General features: G+C 41.4%; 1 pseudogene; it reads right to left on the minus strand.

The window, feature by feature from the left end:
* Positions 1 to 4526: 4526 nt before the first annotated feature.
* Positions 4527 to 6764, minus strand: LOC108531188 (malate dehydrogenase, cytoplasmic pseudogene; annotated as a pseudogene).
* Between the last annotated feature and the right edge of the window lie 2130 nt (positions 6765 to 8894).

An 8894-nucleotide genomic window follows, 5' to 3' on the forward strand; every position in this document is an offset into this window, starting at 1 on the left:
AAAAAAAAAAAAAAAAAAAAAAAAAAAACCCCAGAAGTTTATAGTAATATTTCCAATTCCAGTTCAACACCACAAGTTTTGTTCTATAATTTTACTTTTCCATATTTATAGGTATTCTTTCTTTCTTTCTTTCTTTTTTTTTTTTTTTTTTGACAGAGTCTCACTCCGTCGCCCAGGCTGGAGTTCAGTGGCACTCCGGTGGTATTTTTAATAGAGACAGGGTATCACCATGTTGGCCAGGCTGGTTTCAAACTCCTGGTCTCAAGTGATCTGCCTACCTTGGCCTCCCAAAGTGCTGGGATTACAAGCGTGAGCCACCGTGCCCGGCCTGTAACTCCCATTTCTGATAGTGAGACCTGGCACCCATTGTTAATCTAGGTTAAATCCTAAAACTCACTGAAGCCAGTTTTAGAATTGCTCAGTCATTCCATTGCAAAAGACCTATTAACTAGGGTTCAATATTTGTTTAGAGTTCTTTTTGCGTTTAGTCTGAGAGTATATAATTGAAACACTGTGTTCAAAGTTCCCTTGGGTTGAATCCTTCTTTCCTCTTCTCCCCCAGTGTGGTTTGTTATTCATTTGAAATGCACTAGGTTTGTTTCTGGGTACTTTCCATTTTAGGGCTTTCCCCCTGTTGATTTTATTGTTGTTATTATTTTGAAAGTATGTAAAACATTTACATGGATCAAATGTCAAAATCATATAAAAACATACACTCAGAAAAGTGATGGTGCCCCCTCGTTTCTTTCTTTCTTTTTTTTGGAGACAGAGTCTCGCTCTGTCGCCCAGGCTGGAGTGCAGTGGCACAATCTCCACTCACCGCAAGCTCCACCTCCTGGGTTCACACCACTCTCCTGCCTCAGCCTCCCAAGTAGCTGGGACTACAGGCACCCGCCACCACGCCCGGCTCATTTTTTTGTATTTTTAGTAGAGATGGGGTTTCACCGTGTTAGCCAGGATGGTCTCAATCTCCTGACCTCATGATCCGCCCACCTCGGCCTCCCAAAGTGCTGGGATTACAGGCGTGAGCCACTGTGCCCGGCCTCCCCTCGTTTCTTTCATACTGTTCTAGTGGGTGAACAATATCTTTCATGCTTGGTATACCTTTTTGAAAAAGTAAATATATTCACATATATATATATATTCCTTTCTTTCCTACCTGAAAAGTAGTCTACTATCGGTCATTGTTTAGGACTTTGCTTTTTTTTTTAGAAAAACTAAACAATATATTGTGGAAATCACTATCAGTTCATACGGGTCACTTCATTCTTTTTTACAGTTGCATTATTCTCCATTGTGTGGACATACTGTAGTTTGACCACTTTTCTGTTCAGGCATTTAGGGCATTTCCCATACTTTGCAATTACAGATAACACTGCAAAGACTAAGCCTGTGCATATGTACTCTTATAGTGTGGGAGTCTTCCTAGGGTTTTAAGCAATATTTTTTCCCTTTTTTCTTTCTTCTGTTCTCTTTATTGTATTATTAGGTTATCATTCATTAATTATAGGCAGAACAACAATATCAAATGGCAATGCATGGTCTTGAAACTTCTGTTCCCGATAGACAGTTTCCTGGGGAAAACTGGATTTTATCGATTACTTAGTAGCCATCCGTATGCTAACAAACTGCAAATAAATAATATTTACAGGCTGGGCGCAGTGGCTCACACCTGTAATCCCAGCACTTTGGGAGGCTGAGGCAGGTAGATCACCTGAGGCCGGGAGTTCGAGACCAGCCTGACCAACATGGAGAAATCCCATCTCCACTAAAAATACAAATATTAGCCGGGCGTAGTGGCGCATGCCTGTAATCCCAGCTACGTGGCAGGCTGAGGCAGGAGCATCACCTCAACTCGGGAGGCGGAGGTTGCCGTGAGCCGAGATCGTGCCATTGCACTCCAGCCTGGGCAGCAAGGAGTGAAACTCTGTCTCAAAATAATAATAATAATAATAATAATATTTACAAATAAATATTTGTTATTTATTATATTGTATTAATCTTATTTGAATAATATTTACGTATTTGTTATTAATGTTTATCTATTATTGCATCATGGGAAGTCATTTTAGCTTAGAAGATTGCAAGTCCAGTATAGTGGAGGGGTTGAGAGAATACATGCTGGAACCAGACTGAGGATATGAAACCTTCTCAGATGTGTGGCCCTGAGCAAATCATTTAACCTCTCTGTGCCTCAGTTTCCTCATCTACAAAATAGAAATATCAACTGTATGGTTTTACTAGACTGTTAAGCATCTCAAATTTAACACATCTAAAATCCAAATTTCCATGCTGGGAGCAGTAGCTCACGCCTATAATACCAGCACTTTGGAAGGCTGAGGCGGGAATATTGCTTGAGTCCAGTAGTTCGAGACCAGCCTGGGCAACATAAGGAGACCTCATCTCTACAAAAAAATACAAAAATTAGCCAGGTGTGGTGGTGCATGCCTGTAGTCCCAGACACTTGGGAGGCTCAAGTGGGAGGATTGCTTGAGTCCAAGAGTTCGAGGCTGCAACAAACCAAGATTGTGCCACAACACTTCAGCAGGGTTACAGCATGAGACTCCATCTCTAAAAAAAAAAAAAATCCAATTTCTATCTTCTTCCTCTTCAAAACTGCTGCTTCCTCAGTTTCCCCAAAGTAAACGGCAACTTCATCAAGTTCTCAGGCTCAAAGCCCTGGAATCATTATTGTCTCCCCTCTTTTTCCCCCATCACATATCTAATTCACCCATGAATCCCAGGTTATTACAATAATCTCCTGACTGTCCTTCCTACTTCTGCTTTTGCCACCCTATAATGTATTCTCCATCAATAGCCACAGTGATACTTTTAAAAACAAATCTTTTAATGTCGCGTCTCTGCTCACAGCCCTCTAATGACTTCCTGCCTCACTCAGAATAAAAGCCAGAAAGCTGGCAATGGCCCACCTGATCCAGCCCTCTGCACTCTTGGGTCTCATATTCTACCCCTCCAGCCTGTGGCTCCCTGCCCTGCAGCCACACTGGCCGCCTTGCTGTCCCCGAATTGAACATGCTTGCAGCTCAGGGCCTGTAGCACCAGCTGTTCCCTTTGCTTAGAAAGCCTTCTCCCCAGATATTCCTACCCCTTCTCCTACTGATCTTAACTGAAAGCCTTCTATGACTCCCCTATTTAAAGTGACAGGCCTCAAATCCAACATTGCCTACCTCCTTTCTGGCTTTATTTTCCTCCATATCACTTCTCATCGTTAGGCACATTACACAATTTACTTGTCTATTTTGTATAGACAAGTCTCCTTCCTCTCCTCCTCCACCCTCTCACCCCCAAGGCATGTAAAATCCATGGGGCAGGGACTTTTGTTTTGCTCACTGCTATATCCTCAGCTCCCAGAAAAGTGCTTGGCACATAGGACACCTCAATAATTAATATGTGTCCAGGGGTCCCAAGTCCACCTTTAGGTTCAGGGATTTACTAGGAGGACTCGCAGGACTCAACATAGAGTCATACCCATGGCACTCAACATAGAGTCATACCCATAGAGTCATACCCATGGCAATGCCAGGCACAAGCAGCAAAGGGAAAAGACGCATGGGGGGAAGTCCAGGGAAGTCAGACACAAGCTTCCAAGGATCCTTTCCCACCAGAATCACACAGGACACACTTAATTCCTCCAGCAATAAGTTGTGACCTCAGGTCCAAAGTGTTGTTTACTGGGGAAGCTCATTAGAGGCTTAGGATCTATGGTTTGTATTGGGGGCGGGTCACTAGGCACTGCTGCCTGGCACATACCCAAATTCCAGACCCTCAGAAGGAAAGAGGTTGTTTGGCAGAAACCATATTGTTTGTACAGTTTAGGCACAGTGAGTCCTTCTTATCTGTTCTGGGAATGGTGGGAACCCTTCCCAAATCCAAATTCCTGCACACCAGCCAAGGGCCAACCTCGCAAGCAGGGCTTTCTAAAGATAGCAATCTCAGGCCTGCCATGTTAACTCTGCACAGTGCGTTAAAAGAATTTGTTACTTTTCAGTTGACAAAAATAAAGCATTTTAGAGAACAAGACCAAGATAAGGTCAATTAAAGAAAATCTCTCATTTTTTTGCACATTGGAATCATGGTGATAAATTTTGAGCTTACTTATGCACACACAAACACTGTTTGCATATTTTTAAAGTAGCTTGGCCTGGTAAGAAGATGTGGATAGAACCTCACACATTGCTTGGACTCTGTACATTTTAGGATCTATTTCTGAAGGAAATGAGAAGAAGCAAAATCTAGATGGAATGAGTGTCTATCAGAGAGGGTGGAACCTGTGACTGCCTTTATTATTTTTTATTTGAACATATATTTTTATTTAGAATGCAGGATTAATGGCATGATAATAAACTGTCACTCACAGGTCTCTCCTGAGAAACATATAATCTTCAAAACATGTTATTTTTCACGAGTAATTTACACATAGCGGTATTACTATTTAATACAAGTGTCAAAGACGACATTTAGATTCTCCTGCTTGGGGCATTTAGTAACATCAAAATGATTTATAGTCAGACAGAAGAAAGCAATTCTAAAGCAGTTTCTTTTTCTTCCCTGCCAGTCCCTTTGCAGTAAGATCCATCTTCTTACATGAGGAATCATTAATAGAGAGAGCTTCAACAAATGTCCAGGTCTTATTCTTGAATACAACAGAGAATGAGTAGAACGATGACTGGGAATACCACAGGAGTCACTATCAGAGATAACCCCGGTGGACACAGACTCTCCCTATGGGGTTCCAAGCTGGATGTCTCTGAGGTGGTTGGAGATGGCTCTTGCAGTGGACATTGCCCTGGATGGTTTTCAAGCCTTGATGACAGCAGCACCATGTCGCTGCACAGTCGTGAATTCTCCCTGGGGCCAGCTGTCATGTTTCAGAGCTCCATAAACAACTTCCTTTCCTTGCAACTTCACCTTGGCTTGGTTGACATCCGGATACTGAGTCAAGGAATGGTTTCCCCAGATGTGTAACATTCTTTACGCTGTCGGCAGTCACACCAGGTTTAAGAGTAATTTGAGCTTGAGTTTGGTTGTGATCCAAACAAGTCAAGCAACTGAAGCTCTCCTTGAAGCTGGATGGAGCCAATTTGGAGGCAGTCAGGCAGTTGATACTGGCTGGGTTTCCCATAGCAATAACTTTAATGAACTTCTTGTCATATTTCTCCAAGGCTGCACCCTGCCATTTGAAGATTTTTACATTTTCAGTAGATCTTTCCTCCATACACCTTTCTTTCTTGGCACAGAGTCCAAGAGAATGGCCACATCCAGGTCTTTGAAGGCAACTTCTTTATTTGTTTGGATGACATCTTTCAGGAGGAGAAGGGCACAGTCTTGCTGTTCCATTAGGACACTGTTCAGGACAACAAGCACAGGGGTGATATCCAATGGCACAAGAATGATAGGCTAATCTTTACCCAAGACAGATGCATTTATAATACTGTTTAGCAGTGAATATATGATTTGACCAGCTGCCCTAGTCACAAGGACTGGGATTGGTTCAAACAACGGGGAACTGTGTGACAATTTTAGCACTTGCAAAGTGAGCCTCAGGGAGTCAGGTTATCTCTAATGCACAACTGACTTGTGACCGCCTTTAGCACCATATATTTATATTTCGTTTCGGTTTGCCTTTTTGAATACCCAGTGCTCAGAAAAGTAGCTGGCACATACAAAAGCTGCAAAATATTCGTACAGCAGGTAAATGATACACTATAAATAATAAAAATGATTCCATTTCATAGGCACATGAGTAAATTCAACTTACATCAAAAACAAATGTGACTTGTGGCAGATGCTGAATATAACTTGAAGATTGGTATTACAGCTACTGTGATACAACAGGTTAGAATATTTTTATCGTACCATACTTAGGTATGTTGGAATGGTAAGTAAATAGTTGGCATTGCTGCTTTTGTTTGGTTAAGCTAAAACAAGAGAGGGAAAACATGCACGCAAACACACACACACACACCCCTGAAAAACATCTGGTGTTGTGTGGAATTGGGGAAGGAGAATTCCTAGTTCTCTGAATCTAGACTTGCTTAGAGCAGTCTTCTTCAATACGAGACTGTCATCATAATATTGAGACTGTAGGGAAACTTCTCAGGACAGAAGTTCCCAGAAAACTTAAGTAAAAATCATTTTTCAAGTTTAGGACCAGTAAAAGAAAATCTGGCTTATGGCTGGGCACGGTGGCTCATGACTGTAATCCTAACACTTTGGGAGGCCAAGGCAGGTGGATCACCTGAGATCGGGAGTTCGAGACTAACCTGGCCAACATGGAGAAACCCCGTGTCTACTAAAAAGAATGCAAAATTATCCGGGCTTGGTGGTGCATGCCTCTCCAACTACTCAGGAGTCTGAGGCAGGAGAATTGCCTGAACCCGGGAGGCGGAGGTTGCGGTGAGCCGAGATCTTGCCATTGCACTCCAGACTGGGCAACAAAAGTGAAATTCTGTCTCAAAAAAAAAAAAAAAAAAAAGCTGATTTACTGAAGTCTGAAATGAGACAGGTAGGAAAGACTCAAGAAAAGTATTTTAAGTCTTGATTTGAATATATCTTGTGGTTTTAGAACTTTTCCCTTTAAAACTTTTAAATAAATATTATATATTTTGCCTTATATTTTTAAAGCATTATTGAGGTGGAATATGGTACTTTAACTTGTGATGATAATTAGCATGGTCTTTATATATAAACAAATATATTTGCATATGTGCATAAACATACATGCGCATACTTTCATCTCCCATTACTGGTTAAAAATGATTACTTTCTACTAGCTTAGGTAAAATACAAAATTTATTTGTAAGTTGTGGAGAGACTGAAACAAGCCACTTTAGAGGGGTGACGTTAACCCATTCTCATGCAGGCAAACTCAACTCTGCTTCACACTTGTGGCCTCGTGGCTGACACAATCTTTAACAACATTTTAATGTTCAAGAATAAAAGGAAGAAGAAGAAACAGTCTTGTGAAAGACACCAGTAATGTGATGAAACACTTAAGAGTTCTGCATTTCTGCGTAAGTCACTATCCCTCTAAAATATTTCTGTGGAACTTCTCCTAGGCAAATATTGACTCAACACATAAAGGGACCTCAAGCATGTTTCTAGATATAGGATTTGAAAATGAATGCTAAACAATTTTTCTGGCCTATAGTACGATGAGATATTCCCAGAGTTTTAGAGATGAGTCAGTTCTTAAGAGACCCAGATGTAATTTTTCACTGTGCAGACTGGGAAAGTAGGCCCAGAGATTTTAAGGCATTTGCCTAAGATCACACAACAAGTTCTGGGCCAGTGGAAGAACCCATATCTGCTACTCCTAGAATTCTCTCCAGGTTATCCTACTGCTTCCTTCAATCTCCAGAGAAGGGATTCAGGCATTAGGCACCCACTATATATATATATAATATATATAATATATTATGTATATATAATTTATATATAGATAGATAGATATTAATACAGCAGGCGTGTCCAGGCTTTTTGCTTCCCCGGTCCACACTGGACAACGAATTGTCTTGGGCCACACATAAAATACAGCAACACTAACGATAGCTGATGAGCGAAAAAAAAAAAATTGCAAAAAACATATCATAATGTTTTAAGAAAGTTTACAAATTTGTGTTTGGCCACATTCAAAACCATCCTTAGCAGCATGTGACCTGTGGGCCGTGAGTTGGACAAGCTTGATATTCAATAATCTAGAAGCTTCTAAATTAATACAGGTTTGATCAGGAAGTGATTTTATGCCTCTTAGGCTGAAGTGGGTGAGTCCTGGCTGTATGATGCCGCTTTTAGGTTGTACTCAAGAATGAAAAGCTGGGGAAACTATACCCTCATTTGGTTTTGCCATGAAACCCAGTAATCTTGGAATGTCCATTGAAACTCTGGAAACTTTGGATATTAACTCTGTGAGAATCCTAGCACTTTTGGGGTATTTTTTCTCAAATAACGCTGCTTTGTAACAAGCCTGCCTTCCTTTGGTCTGCAGACTACCCTGAGCCAGCTGGTGAGCCTAAAATATCACGCTGGCCCATCCAACTCAAATTTAGGGCAGCAGTTTGAATTTAGTTGCAAGTAATACATTAAAACCTGAAGAATGTTTTTAGTGTATAGCTATATATTTTGAAAAAACTGGAGGATTGCTTGTGCTTAGGGATTCTCAATGACACGTGACTCCAAAAATAGAGAGAACATGGTGGCCATCTCTCCAGGGCTGACTGAGGTGACAACCCAGTTGGAGTTGCTGCTGAGAGGTACCCGCCCAGATTTGTGGTAGTGCAGCTTGTCCCCTAGATCTGCCTGCAGGTTTTGTGGATATGCCCCCAACCTCTCGCATGCTCAGCACTCCTCCAGGAGCAGTGAAACACAGAATCTCTAGTCATTTTTTGCTAGCAATCTAACGGAAGGTGGCATTTAAGTTTACTGTGTTTCACTCGTACCTCATGAGTACCAGCCCACTCTGAGCATAACCTTAGCAGCATAGCAGAAGGTATACCTACTCTTGGCTCTACCCCCAAAATGAGAAAATCCGTCTTTAATTAAACAGGTACAGTCTAAGTGGTTCATAAATAAACCTATGGCATCATGTTGGGATCAACCCCCTGTTCCTGCCCTCACTCCTCCTATCTCCACCAAATCAGGCTCGTACTTTCCCAACAAATGATTGCCGTAATACAATACTTCATTAATCCGATGTTCTTAACCAGAGGAAGCAGTAAGACAGAAATTAGAATGAAGGGTCTTGTTTCTTTAGGGAACATGATAACTAACCAGTTTTCAGGACACAATAAGAGTATGTTCTTATTGAGTTTTCTTACCACGACTCAAAGAAGTCTACAAAATTCTATCACTGTTGCTGCTCTCCACCACACCGT

Source organism: Rhinopithecus bieti, unplaced genomic scaffold (assembly GCF_001698545.2).
Source record: "Rhinopithecus bieti isolate Rb0 unplaced genomic scaffold, ASM169854v2 scaffold_7684, whole genome shotgun sequence".
NCBI lineage: Eukaryota > Metazoa > Chordata > Mammalia > Primates > Cercopithecidae > Rhinopithecus > Rhinopithecus bieti.